Source organism: Piliocolobus tephrosceles, chromosome 7 (genome assembly GCF_002776525.5).
Source record: "Piliocolobus tephrosceles isolate RC106 chromosome 7, ASM277652v3, whole genome shotgun sequence".
NCBI lineage: Eukaryota > Metazoa > Chordata > Mammalia > Primates > Cercopithecidae > Piliocolobus > Piliocolobus tephrosceles.
Window position 1 is genome coordinate 84,398,834 of NC_045440.1, and position 15,374 is coordinate 84,414,207.

The window sequence follows — 15,374 nt, forward strand, 5'->3', positions numbered from 1 at the left end:
CTTTGGTAAAGAAAAGCCATTGATTTAAATCCAACATAAGCCCAAGGTTCTTAAATCATACAATCATTGCCACCGGGCAGGTCGCTAACCCTAACGATGATATTGACTTGAGGCTCTCTAGTGGGAAAGAATTATGAATATTATCAAGATAAAGAGAATCACTCCCACCCTCCTGGCCTCTGGTAGCATAATCCCTGATACCCACTGCCCACTCATAAAAAAGGAGAAAAATAAAAAAACCCTGGTTACAGGAGGAAAAATATTAAATAAACAAAATCTATGTGTATCACACACACATATATATAGCACATATTAACATAATTATATATATGATTACACATAATTACATATAATATATAAATATATACATAATTATGAACAACATACATATTATCATAATAATATATAATATGACATTAATAAAGCAACACATATATTAGCACACATTATTTATTATATATTAATTATATATGATTATTTAATCATACATGATTTAATTGGAATAAAGGTCCATAATTTAACATTCAAAATGTACTTAAAATTTATTGAACAAAATGGTTAAAATGGCACTTATTGGCTTTTGTTCCTGTAAAACATAGGTTCTGAATTAACTTTACCATTTGCTAAAATGAACCAATTAGCAAAGCTTCATTGACTTCATAAGACAGTCTCCAACTTACAATGGTTGAACTAACAATTTTTTGACTTTACTATGGTGTGAAAGCAATATGCATTCAGTAGAGACCATACTTTGAGCACCTGTAAGAACCATTGTTTTTCACTTTCGGTACAGTATTCAATAAATTATTTAACACTTTGTCACAAAATAGCCTTAATTTTAAATTCATGTTGCCCAAATGTAGGCTAATGTAAGTGTTTTGAGAATGTTTAACATTGGCTAGCCTAAGCTGTGATACTTGGTAGGTCAAGTGTATTAAATGTTTTTTCTGCTTATAATATTTTCAACTTTCAATGGGTTTGCTGGGATATAACTCCATTCTGAATTGACAGGAATCTCTACTGAGGCTCAAATTACAGTTATACATGAGGATTCCACTAAATTTAAACATTGTGCTCTCTGTAAACTTAAGAGAGTAACAAAATAAAAAATAGAGAAAAAGTAGGTATGCTTCAATTTAAAGCCTTGAATAATGTCCTAAAATATGCCTTAGTGCACATATATACTCTGATACAATGAGGAATAAATTAGACTTAAATTAAGTCTCTGGCACTTTACAAAACTGCTTGAAAAAATGGGACTTCATAGACACCCATTTAAAATAGTGAATATGGCACAATGTAAGTTAAAACAGGGTCTTCAAAGATGAAAACATATTATATAGGATATTATTAATAAATAGATAATTATCTCTATTGCTTCTTCATTTGATAGCCTGACTTTACCTGTTTTAAAGTAAATAGTGCTTTATAATAGATTATTACCACCTTAATGCTGTGGTTACAGCCATTAAGTCCCCCATATCCGCTACCGATTATTACAATAATAACTAACTTCACCTAATCAACAACTAGTAAATATTTTGCTAGTATAGAATGGGCTAATAAGTTCTATTCAGTGCCTACTTCCAAAACAGCCTCTCAGCCACAGTTTGTCTTTACCTTCAATAGGACACGGTACGTATTTACTATCTTGGTTGCATTTTCCTTTCACCAGGAGTGCAGGTATGGTATAACAATGATGATATACCATTGGTGTAACCTTGATAAGATTCTCCTCTAAGGAGGGCCATTTGAGATACTCCTTAAGGGCATACTAGCCTAAGATCTTTTAGTTTGGTCTGGGTTATGAAGGCAAGATATTCTTCATTTACAAATTTTACTTAATCTCACTGATGCTACTACTTACGAATCAGCCTTATTTAAATGAGGTACCCTCTTTTTAAAAGGCTCTAGAATCTGTCCAGATTAAAATTGTCAGGCACTCCCTTTAGTGTCTTCAGAGACTTCTTCACTTTAGAGGCTTTCTTCCTTTCCTGCCCCTGGAGTCTCTGGACCACATATGATGACTGCAAGCTGCCATGGATTTCTAATGCAAGAAACCCCGTATCACCTTCATTCTATACACTATTAGAGCAAAAATTGCTGGTCTTATACTGTGCTTTCCTGGACAGAGATGTTTTCAAAGACCCTGTCTGTGACCCTTCATACTCAGTTTCCCGTTATGAATTAAACCACAAAAGGAGCACTCCACAAGCTTTGCACAGTTACTGAGGCCTCCTTGTTACAGAATATAGTCAAACCCTAGTCCTCTGGTGTATTCTACTTGCAGGAGGTGGTGGTCTCAATCTCTTGACAGATGCCATGGTTCTGAGGGAGGTTACAGCTCCCCAAGCCTCCTTGGGTATCAGGGGAGTCTTTTGGGATTCACTGAGTGAATAACAAAGGGAGTTTATAGACTGCATATTTCATTACCATCATCATAACTATTGTTGATGTTTTATATCTTTTAACCAGAACATTCCTGATAGTTTCAGAAGGGACTGAAGAATCAGGCCAAACCTCAGTCAGTCATTTTACCACTGGCTGCTCTGGCTAACAAATGACTCTATATACATAGACTAAAAAATAAAAATAGAAATGAGCCATTGCCTAAGAGTTGTTCCCTTTAGGGTAGATAATTTTTGGAATCCATTGCCTTGCAAATACTCAAAATATAAATCAAGGTCACACATATCCTTATGTATATTAAGGTAACAAAACAAGGTCTCACCAGGACACTCCTTATCACTTCAGAGTTACAGACATTACTGATAGTAATCAAGTCACATATTTCATTATTCAAAATATACAAGGTTGGACTCTTGAAAAAGACATTTGGTAAAATGTCCATCTACCTGCTAGGTCCTAAGCAGCTGGTTAAATTGAGAAGCCTAAATAGAAATACAAAGCATTTCTATTTAGATGAAAAAATTACAAATACATCCCTAAAAGGGTCTCTATCTTGCCTCAGCTATAATCTTTCTTAGTTCAATGCCCCTTGACTGCTTCACACCAACCTAAAAACCTGCCCATTTTCCTGTCCTAGATTTAAATGGAGATATAACTCAGTTTCATGTTCATAAAGACTCATTATTATATTAGATTCTTTATTAATGTCTCCTTATCTTTATAGATTTTTGATCCTGCCCCCATCCCATAAAGATTGGAGGCCAGATGAAGGGCATATCCTCTCCTGGGACCTGTTAACTATAGATTATCCATAAATGAGTCAGACACCTACTCATTCAGTATGGGACTCATTTGAGCCTAAATTTCTACCAGCTTAAAACTTTCCTCATTATTTGAGTTTTAAGTGATGGATAATTAATCTGGGCTGTGCCTCTTATCATATCCAGGATATTAAAATTACTTATCTAGGGCCATTTTTTACAGATGGCAAGGAATATGAAGAAAGGAGATAGAAAACTCCAGTTAATAAATTAAAATCACATTTGGAGATAATAATTGAGTCAACATCATGTCCCAGAGTAACAAAACCAAACAATCCCTACTTGATAATAATACATGCTAGAGAAAAATCATTATCAGGCAACAAAAGCCCATCAAGTGCAGCTGCACACCATTCTATTGACTGTTGGTCTTGTTGTTATTGGTTTGGGTGTTTTCATTGGTTTGTGATCAGAGGGCCAAGCTCTTCAAGTAGGCCATTGTTTCAGCCAAGCATGGCAAATGCTGAGGCCCCACTGAATTTTGTTAATATAAGCCCTGCATTCAAAAGACATTGATGGCTTGCCAGTTACCACCAAATGGATGACTGAGACTTAGGACCCCAGTGATTGTCAAAATTGTAGGTCCTGACTATAGGCTAGTGCTGGAGCGCCAATCTCAGGCACAGATATTTTAATAGCCAAACAATTTGATACCCTATTATCAGCATACACCCAAATCAGGTTATGTGATTTAAAACCTATTAGTAACAGAAATTCTATCATCCCTATCTGGGAAACCCTTGGACTATTTGCAACTTAGATTTGGCCACCTTTATTTGGGCCATGGAACACACCAGTTGGGTTTCAGTGCTTTAGCCTATACACAACAAATGTAACAGATGCCAACATCACCTTTGCTCTCTTTGCACACACAACACCCTTTGACTAAAAGATAAGCACAAGCTCCCAGAGATAAGACAAGTCAGGCTCCCAGGTTCAACATTCAAATTCAATATGTGTGTGTGTATGTGTGTATATATAAATATATGTTTGAAATTGTCTGATACCAATTTTGTATTTAGAAATGGAGTACTACTGTAATAGGTAGCTAAAAATATTTTAGTGGTTTTGTAATAGGGCAATCAGTGGAGGCTGCAAGAATTTAGACACAAGTAGATAATGTCTGAATTGACCTGGGTTGACTATTAAAAGAAATCTGAATTTGGAAGATGCTGCTGGTGAGGGCTCAGAAGGAAGTTAGAAACAAGCATATTACTGAAAATTGGAGAAAGGGACCCTTGGTATGTAGTGGAAGAAATATTAGTTAAATTTTGTCTTGTAATTGTGTAAAAAGTAAAACTTTTAAGTAATGAAGCCACATATATGACTAAGAAAAACTCCAAGGAAAATGTCGAAGATGCCATCTGATTTCTCCTTGCTTTTTATTGTAGACTGTAATGGTTAGATTGAAGAAACAACTGTTTAACAGAAAGGAACCAGAACTGGATAAGTTTGAAAATTCTCAGTCTGTCTAAATGGCAATAAAACCCACTAAAAGTTAAAAATCGCTGCAGAAAAAATGTGACAGAGAGAAATCAAATACTGTAAATGTGTAATTTTTACTAAAATGTCAGTAGGATCCAAAAGTCTGATTATTCAATCACATTAAATGTCTTTTCTATAGATTAAGAGATTCTTGAGATCTTAACCAAATGAGAGGACATCTAGAAAGTTTAAGTATGCTCTACTTCAGCCATTTATGCAGCAGACAAAGAAAATATATTATATTGAAAAGATTTGTGGATATGGCTTTTGTCTACTGGAGTTAACCACAGTGAAATTCAGGCAATACTTGTTGTTGAGAAATTAATTTTAGCTGAAACACTGGAATAAAAGGGCAAAGTATATAAAATTAAAATAAAATTAGTATAAAATTAATAAAATTACATTTCTATCACGAGGTGGACTGGTAAATCTACTTAGATGCAAACATGTGCTGCTTTTTATGAAAAAGAAGGATGACTCGGAAAGTAGAACCCAGAGTCCACAAGAAGGAACCAAGAGCAATAGATAACTTATTCTTGGGCCTTGAAAATTGATAGAGACTCCTCAAATTTTCCCAGCTGGATTTCAGGATTGCAATAGGCAAACAATTCCTGTCTAACTTTGATTTCACCCCAGTTTGAAGAAGAATGTCTCTACTTCTTACCTATGTCTCATTTGTATCTGTTCCCATATTATATATTAAGTGTGTTAAGCATAGGTAAAATGTCTCTTTAATTTCTTAGGACTGCAGATGGAAATCAAGTGTGCCCAGGCTTGTTGAATAGATTATCCTAAGAAGACTCATGTTTAGATAAGAAGATTTTGGAATTTGAGATGATGAGACAATGAGATTTAGATTTAAATGATGAGATGTTGGATTTTCAGCTGCTACTATAAGGATAAGACTTTTGGAGACCATAAGATGGGTGAATCTATTCTGCATGTGGCAGGGACATGAAGTATTGGGGGCCAGAGGGCAAAGTGTGGTAGGCAGAATTCTAAGATGACTCCACTAATTCAAGCTCATGTTCCCTTTTCCTTGAGTGTACACTGAATCTGCAACTTGCCCATACCAATTTAATATATAAAAGATGATGGATTTCACTTCCTTGATCAGGTCATATATAAAACTTTGTTTTAACAGAGTGGAGTAAAAGATTTTCTAGCTGACCTTGACAAGGTAAGCTGCCATGTTGTGAGAGGCACTGTGAGAGGGCCATGCGACAAGGAACTCGTGGCAGCCTTTAAAAGCTGAGAGCAATCCCTAATCAACAGTCAGCGAGAAAATGGGGACCTCAGTTCCACACCTTCCTGTATCTTAATTCTGCCAACATGATGTGAGCCTTCGTACTCTAGAAAGGAACTTAAGTCAGCTAACATCTTGATTTCAACCTATTCAAATGGAGGGACCTGCTAAGCCTGTACAGACTTTGCATCAATGGAAACTGTGAAATAATAAATGTATGTTGTTTTAATATGCAAAGTTTGTGATAGTTTGTTACATAGCCATAGCAAATTAATATCATTCGAATAATCATCAAATCTCAGGTGTTTGCATACAAAAAGCAAGAATTTTGTTTTTAATTCACAATTATGCCTATTTCCTCTTTGATTTTAGTGTATATGGCAATGAACTTTTGCCTCAATTTTCTTGTCTGTGAAATGCAGGCACTGTTACATAATGTATAGAGTTTTTTAACTAATAGAATGAGATATATTATTTCAAATCACTTAATATTGTACTTGTTCCATTATGAATGCCAACTAAAGTTAGTTTTCTTTTCTCCTTCAGCAGCAGTTTTGTCTCAAAATGAGAACACTACATTTAAATAGAAAATAAGAGAACATAATGTGCTGAGTGTGAAGTGGCTACTGAAAGCAAGAAAGACAGAAGCAGAAAGTGAAAGTGCTCAAGTGTGGATACGGGCTAAAGTGTTACTTATAGACACTCTTCCCATTGCACCTTACAATTCCACCAGCCACTCACAGAATTAGCCATACTAGTAAATAGAGTCAGCTTGTTATTCTCTTGCAGTACTTGCAGAATGAAGATAAAAGACTGACTTTTGTTGCAAACTCGACTTGATAATGAGTAATAATTGCTAGCCAAATGGTCTCTATATTTTAACCCCTAGAAACACCTAAGGGAAGTACAATTAAAAACAAAATTTGAATCCTAAACATTTTCTCAAGTTAATGACAGAGGTTGTGTTCCATTGATAAGAAGGTATCGTTTTGAATGTTGTTAAACTGTTTATTTAATTTTCATATCCTCAAAGTGCATACGATTGAAAAATGAGTTAAAATAGCACATTTTTAATAGAAATTGAAAAAACAATTGTCAATTTCTTTCATGTCAAGTCATCACAGTCTTAAGCAGTATTTTATGAGATCCCAGTGCATCTGGTCTCTGGTTTGCAGTTCAACTTTACTGAGTTTAAAAATTAATAAAGGCTATGATTTTTTAAATATCAGATTAAAAAAGAACAAACTGGATTATCAGGGTGATTTTCTTTACTAGATAACTAATGGATAAGTATCACTTCATTATTTTCTTCACTAGCATTCTAAAACGTGAAATGATGTTTTTTCATGGAACTTGAACTACAGCAATGAAAGAACTTGAAAGTAACATAATCAAGGTAGATTATGCAGCACCAGATTGAAACATTGCAAACATCAAAGCAACTGGATATTTTATTCATTTGCTTCATTTACTAATTAGGAAAAGAGATGTTTCTTTTCACAGATGTATGTTCTAATCACAGGTATTTCTCCACAATTTTTATTTATCTCATTATAAACAGTATGTCAATAAACATTTTGATAAAAAGATTTCTAAAAGAGATATACTATCATGCATACAAACAGAACAGAGATAGCAGCTACTGTTTGGTACTCAGGATTCTACATCCCGGATCAACATATTCTTGAAGGTTCACCAGGAATTCACAAAAGTGCAGACTAAATTTAAAATAGTTTCTTTGAGATAGGATAACAACACAAGCTCATTTCTTTAACAGATTCTTACATGGGCATCTCTCTGCAAGAACCAGTGCCCTGATTGTTATCTATGAGCATCAATTTTTTTTTTTTTTTACAACTCTGCAATTCTTTCCCATTGCGAGAAATGTACCCTTTCACATAAGATATAGAAATTAGCCTCAGATGCTATTTTTCACAGCTGCAGGAATAACTGGCTTGTAATTGGAATCTTGGAATTGAAAGTGAAGTTGTAACTGATTGCACCTGGGAAAGAAGGCCAATGAGTTTTATTCTTATGAGAAAAATATTGGTTTAACAAGTTGATTCTTTGTAATTGTGGCCCACAAGGCAAAGGAGAATAATTAATGTATGTTATGTTGACCGTCTTTTGAAAAAGTACTTATTGCTAACTACAACTGGAAATATGCAGTGTTCTGTACAATCCTAATAGAAACCATCACAGACATCACGTCAATTTTGCATATATACATAAATGTCAAAATAAGAACTTCAAATTTAGATGAAGAAATAAAGTCAGGGAAAAATTCTAGTAACATAATTTAGTAAAATATGCATAACAAACATAAGCATAGAAAACAGCTTGTGCAAGAGTTTTTTTGGAATAAACAGTTTGATGATACTAACAGTATTTTGAAAATGTTTCTGCACAGTTCAGTAATTTTAAAAATAGACAATCATATCTAATAATTTAACCTCATATTTTAAAATATTGATGTCCATTTTTTATTAATTTAATGTAAATGTTTGGATGTTGTCTCTATACCTGGCAAGCGTTCTTGAATAATGGTTGTTCCATTAGGCCTATTTTACTCATTCAAGTATAGGAGAATTGCTGTGTTACGCCAAATGATTCTGGAATATTGAAAATTATTGGGTTGTTTCTTAAACCAAAGTATAGGCTTATAGGAGACAAGCACAGAAATTTAACAGCGTGAATCGAAATTGGCTGAAATGTTCTGCCAAATAAAGAGTTTAATAATAGAGCTACATGAACCTTGACTGCTTCCATTTATAAGATATTTGCAGAAACTTTTCCCCATTCGTGATGAATAAGTCTAGAAATTCTGATTTAACTTCAATTTTCAATTAGACTCTAAACAAAATGTGAAATTCAAGACATCATCTTTCTTACAGCTGAGATGCTCTCATTATTAATACTCTATATATACTTAACTATTATTTGCAACAAAAGCTACTGCGACTTATATTCTAGCCACTATCATATGTGTAGTAGTCTTCAGGAGCTCATTAGATTTCTGATGGTTTTGATGAGGAGGACTTGGTCCTAGGAACTTTTTTCATAATATCCCTGAATTCCATTTCACCACTTAATGGCTTGAAGTAATATCCAATTGATTTTTTGCAAACTTTTCGTGATACTCTGTTACATAGTGAACACTTGATTAAAATCCTTTGAAAGAATAAATGAATGTATGCCTAGAAATCAACTGAAGGGATTCATGCTCATTTCAGCTGTTTCCGAATAAGCTGTCAGAAAGCTTTGGTGCTAAGGCAAACTTATTTGAAGGTACAGTACTGACCCTAAATTATCTACTCAGGTGGTGAAACCTTATGTTTATGAGTAGTTCTGTATGAACAATAAAAAAAACCTCAGGAATTCATGAAGCTTAGGAAGAGCGTAACAAGTTTTTAGAGCTCTGGAAGTTGTTGAATTGAAATAACTTCCTAAATGTTATGAGTATATGTATATTTATAGGAAGAAAATATCACTGTTATCAGATTCTGGAACAGATGCATGAAACAAAAAATCGTTAAGAACTATGCTTTTATGGAAAATATGTCACTTCCCTTCACATTATATTCTTTTTTTTTTTTTTTTTTTTGAGACGGAGTCTTGCTCTGTCGCCCAGGCTAGAGTGCAGTGGCCGGATCTCAGCTCACCGCAACCTCTGCCTCCTGGGTTCACGCCATTCTCCTGCCTCAGCCTCCCGAGTGGCTGGGACCACAGGCGCCCACCACCTCGCCCGGCTAATTTTTTGTATTTTTAGTAGAGACGGGGTTTCACCGTGTTAGCCAGGAGGGTCTCGATCTCCTGACCTCGTGATCCGCCCGTCTCGGCCTCCCAAAGTGCTGGGATTACAGGCTTGAGCCACCGCGCCCGGCCCACATTATATTCTTTCACAAATGTTAATTAGGGATTTCATTTGTGGTTGAGGGGAACTCATGCAAGATTCACAGAACGTAAAATAGAAGGGGTTGAAACTAAAGCCTGTATTTGCCCAAAACCTTAATTCTTTCATGTGAAACCTAAGTTTTGAAAGGACTGCAGTTAAAAAAACATGAATTTGTTTAAAGTTTTTTTCTCTAATTTCTTAGAATCTTGAACGTTGGTAAATTTTTAACAGTAAATGCAAAAATAGACTTAAAAGGATTAAAATGTCAATAAACAAATATTCCAGGAAGTGTTTTCAGCATATTTACATGACACTGGCTACTGTCCTCAAAAGGGAAGTAACCATGGTGATTAATGCTGATTTATACATGTTGGGCTTCTGTTGATTTCTGGCAATATCCATTATGTTTGCTACAAAACTTGGCCTTAAACATCAGGAAAAAAGGCTGAGGGCCAAGACAAATTATTTTAATAGTACGCATTGATGTTTAATTAAGAAGCTAGATTTAACAAAGTGATAATCAAAAAATAATCTTATTTAAGAAATGAACTAAATAAGAAAAAGCTCATAAGATTTTGTCAAAACGTTTGATGAGAGGATATTTCCTGCACAATGAAAACAAGGTAAATCATTACATGATTGTCAAAAGATATTTTGAACTCTTAGCATCGTGCACATATTTACTATACTATACAATTTCCCAAGGCTGAATACTTTGGTTTTTAATAGAGCTTTATCATTATAAATCTGTAAACTCATTTGATTATTACAAAAAACCTGTGAGCTACACAGAAAAGGAATTATTTGCCTTCACAAGCCCCTTTTCCATTTTATTGGCTGGGAGATCAAGACTCAGAGAAAATATGTGGTATTTCTGCTGTCAAATAGCAATGAAGCTATTATGAAAATTAGGACTTTTAAGTTCAATAATATGAGAACTTACCTAGTGTTTTGAATATTTTAAGATATAATTATCCAGAATATGATTAATATAACAAAAACCCATTCTCAATATTAAAGAAATAGGTCAACAAATCTTACATGGTTACTTTTATTATCTTTCCTCAGTGTTGGGCCAGAGAGTCATTGTAACTCATATATTGCTAAAGAAATATAAACTAGGTCTGATTTGTGGTGTTTCTTGAAAATATTTTGTGTACTTCATTCAGAGGAACAAGCTTATGGCCTGGGCCTTTACCCTGTGTTTTTTTACTCCTCATTTCTTCCTGCCTGAAATGCAAATGTGATTGGCTGATACGAAGAAATCTTTTTACGACCATGAGTATAGGTATGACGACCAACACATTAAATAAGCAAAAAATACAAAAAGTGTTCGTATGAGCAGTTGATTGCCTGCTTCCACCTCTATTGTTTAAACTACTGTTAAGTGGTTTTCCTTTTTGTTCTTTCAGTCTAAATCAATCGTAACTGATATTCAAGTATATACAGATTTTGTTTGTTTATTTTTCTTACGTTTTAAGTGAGAAAATCTCTAACATTTTAGATTTAGGAATTCTTACCAAAGCCTTCCCATTAAGCATCACCTAAAAATATTCTCTGTCTCTACTGTTCTAAGTGTTCCCAGTTATTAACGAATATTGCCTAAATGCCAGAAAATTCTCAAGAAGCTCTCCCTTACCCTAGTGATACATAGTCCTTTCACTGAGGAAGTTTAAAATCTAGTGATACACAGATAACGTTATTATTCTGGTCCAGGGCAACTGCTTTGTTATTAGCCATACTCTCTATGGTAATTTTTGTTTTACTGAAGTACATGACTCTCTGTCTTTCTGCTAGGAAAGATGAAAGAACATAATTCAGAAATACAAAGCATAAGTTTAAATCCAGAGTTAGTATCTAGTAATTTAACCCAAAGCATCTGTCAGGTTTTGGAAGCAAAGGTGGGATGCTGCTGTAATGTCACAGTTCCATAGGATATTAAACTGCCTCATGCACTGACAGTTGCCCATGTGCATTTTAGTTGAACTAGTTCCAGTCATGCTGTTCTAACAATAGTAATTATTAATAATAATAGAATATTGGAACATTTCTTTATGCATTTTATGGAAACACAATCAATACACTTGTGTTTTTCATCTACAACAATTAATAAGTCCAGTTCAGTAACCCTAACCACATTCAGATTTCAGGATAGATAGGAATATAGTATCAACTGATTTTCAATAGACTTTTTGATATTTTCTGAAAAAATATAGAAAATAGGAAATTTATAATTTACTGTTACATATATTTATATCAGTGAACTTCAGGTCATAAATAAAACAAGAAAATTTCAAGTTAATTGCTGGTGGATTCATAAATTTAATATGTTTCTCAGTTTAAGCTTAGTCATATTATTTGCATATATTCCTTCTATAGCCTGAACCATATAAAATCGTTATATTTATAGGTCAATAGAAGTATCAGTAATTTTATATAATTCAATTAAGTATTTGGTTTACCCTGCAGTACTTGGGTGTTTATGTTATTCATATTTTCTTCTGTTTTTTTTTTTTTTTTTTTTTTTTTCATTTATCAAGTGTTTATTGAGTACCCTGTTAATACTAAATAAGGTCCTGGAGTCTGGGAATTCAACTGTGATGACAACTGGGCTTTGCCGTGATTTGCAATACACTTTGCCTTTTTTTTTTTTTACCAGAATAATGTTTCTAAATTTCTTTGATATTTCATCGGCTTTGTCATTAACATCTCTTGCATAGTTACTTATGTGGTTTTACAAATATTTTAATTCTGTGATCAAGCCTCATATTAGGTAAATACACAACCCTAAAATATACATGGGTATTTAAGTAAAGAAGCCCTCAGAAATCTATTGAATTTTTATAAAAATCTTGTGATCTGAATTAACTTCAGAATAGTTAGCATGCTAAATGTAGCATATAATAAAAATTCTAAGTTTGAATCAAATTTTATTAGAAAAAACATTTGGAAATACTGACAATTCTTTCAAACAATATTGTCTTTATTCTGTTAAAATCTGTTCATTAATAGTTTGTTTTTTACATCAACCCTTAGAGCTTCCTCTTTTACTGGCTGAAATTATCACATTAAAATAAACAAATATTATATACGAATACATTATATACATTTATATTTATATATGTTTTAATAGTTTTACAGAGGATATTCTCAATATAATTTACCTCTAATTAACTTTGCTACTACTGTACTTTGACCAAATTTTGGATAGAGATAAACATAAGGAAATGGCTGCCAGTTTCTCAGTTTTTCACAAGGTTGCATTTGTGGGAAGTGTTGTTTAAACATACTAAGAGTTCAATTATGTTAGTTCTTGTTTTGTTTTGTAAAACGTCCTTTTGTTCATCTTTTGTTAGCTATTTTCCAGGCATTTCTCACTCTGTAAGGATCGCAGCACTGTGTTTTGAAGAATAACCTAAACACTCAATTTCTAATTTAAGAATTCAAAATTCTGCTTTCTTCAGTTATATAACCTAAATGCACAATTTTAGAATTCCTTAATTTCTTTACCCTTTACCTGTTTCTGAGAATCTCCCACACAGGATACTCTCACTTAGCTTCTATTTCCCTTCACAAGCAGCCAAATTTAAGACAGTAAATTGTTCTGTAGCAAGTTATCAATCCTGCTATATTTGCCTTATAATCGTGGTTAAACCTTTGTTTCTGCTATCCCGTCTTCTTTCTACACCTAAGTCCACATCTCAGTGGCACTAATACACTGTGTTTCTTTATGAGCCTTATTGCAAAACATATAGTCTCCCATCTGAGGCATTCTGTCTATACATTTCCTGAGGCAACAGGCCATGATGTACTTTTATTACTATCATTTGTACTTGCCAGTTGACCCTTTCAAAATCTAAAGAATCTCAGAACGTTGAATTACCTCTTTCTATATACTTCTTACTCAGGCTTATTTTGTGTATTGAAAAATCAGATCAAAAGGTAAAATTTTTCTACCACACCTAACTTTACTTATATATTTTATAATTATGTGTTTATCCCAGTGAGATAAACAGCTCCTAGAAGCTATGTCCACTTTAAAATAACAGGGATGATCAGAATTATATTGCACAGTTGTCATAAATAAAAGAGAAAGCTTATAGGAAAAGGGTGTTAACTGATTAAGAAAATGAGTTATTTTTTAACTAGCAGTAAAAGATGAGATATAAATGACAGAAGAGAAAGGAACACAATCTAAAATTGAGAAGAAATACCCATAAAAAGGAGGAATTATTTAATATAAAATTATAGCTGAAATGTAAAAATGAAATATAACCTGTATGTTGATATAAACATCAAAGTGCAAGGCATGTTAGTCAATGCAACATTTACCCAAAAATAAATTTGAGAAATAAATGTTTGCATAATTTTAATAATTATTTTAATAACAATAATTTTAATAATAAATAATAATAAAATAACAATTATTTTAATAGTTTAAATATGTTAACTATTTTAACATAATTCAACTTAATATTTTATCAAATATAGATCTTTCAATAAAGGTAGGAAAGAAAAATGAATGAATGGGTTAGAAAGAGAAGAAACTGATAACTGATTAATGGGCTATTCTAATTTGTAACATTATCTCTTAAATATATAATTTAATTTTACTTCCATCATTTTCAAAAGAAAATATACATGTAAGTGGTATAAGTTAAGATTAAAGTTATACAAAGCATTTAAAATATAGTCTATACACAAAGCACTTACAATATAGTTTAATTTAATCAGTTGAGTGTCAAATACACTTTTTCTTCCAAAATGGATTGTGTGGGTAAATACAATCTGAAACATTTCTGTAATATTTTCTTAATAGAAGGTTTTAAAAGGTGGTAAAGAGCAATGACTTTGGCATCATAATGCCTGGATTCAAATTCTGGTTCAGTTTTACTGCCAATGTGACTTTGAAAAATTATTGATCTTTTCAGTACCTAAATTCCTTGAACTGTACAATGTGAATCATATACTTCTTGATATATTGTAACTCTGGATTCATTAACTGTTAACTATCATATTTATTAAGAATATTGTTATTTTCTCAGAAATCAAACCAGGTTTTGAACCCAGGGACTGATATGCCTGGAAATTTTTCATTTACTTGAGTATATGTACCAGACATTTATTATGTGGAGGGTTCTGTTGTATTCTTTTTCTGCCACGTTAACAGCACCTGCAGTTTCCATCCATAGATACAAATAAAGAAAATATGACCAGCATCTACTCAACATTTGAGGTAGAGGAAAAAAAGGTACGATTTTGAAGTCAGGGCACATTTTAAATGAATAAATTCTTGAAGAGAAGGTCCCAGGAGTTTTGATATGTTTATCAGAAAGACATGATTAGAAATGGTAAAATTTATCCCATGGTCTTCATTAATTGTATTTTATACAAATAGAAATCAACCAGCAGGGGAGACTATACAGTGAGACAATGATGAATAAAGAAACAAAAGAAGGAGGTACAAGTGAAAGCAATAGCCTGAGGTCTGGCTTTATTTGTTGTAGGCCTTTGCCAT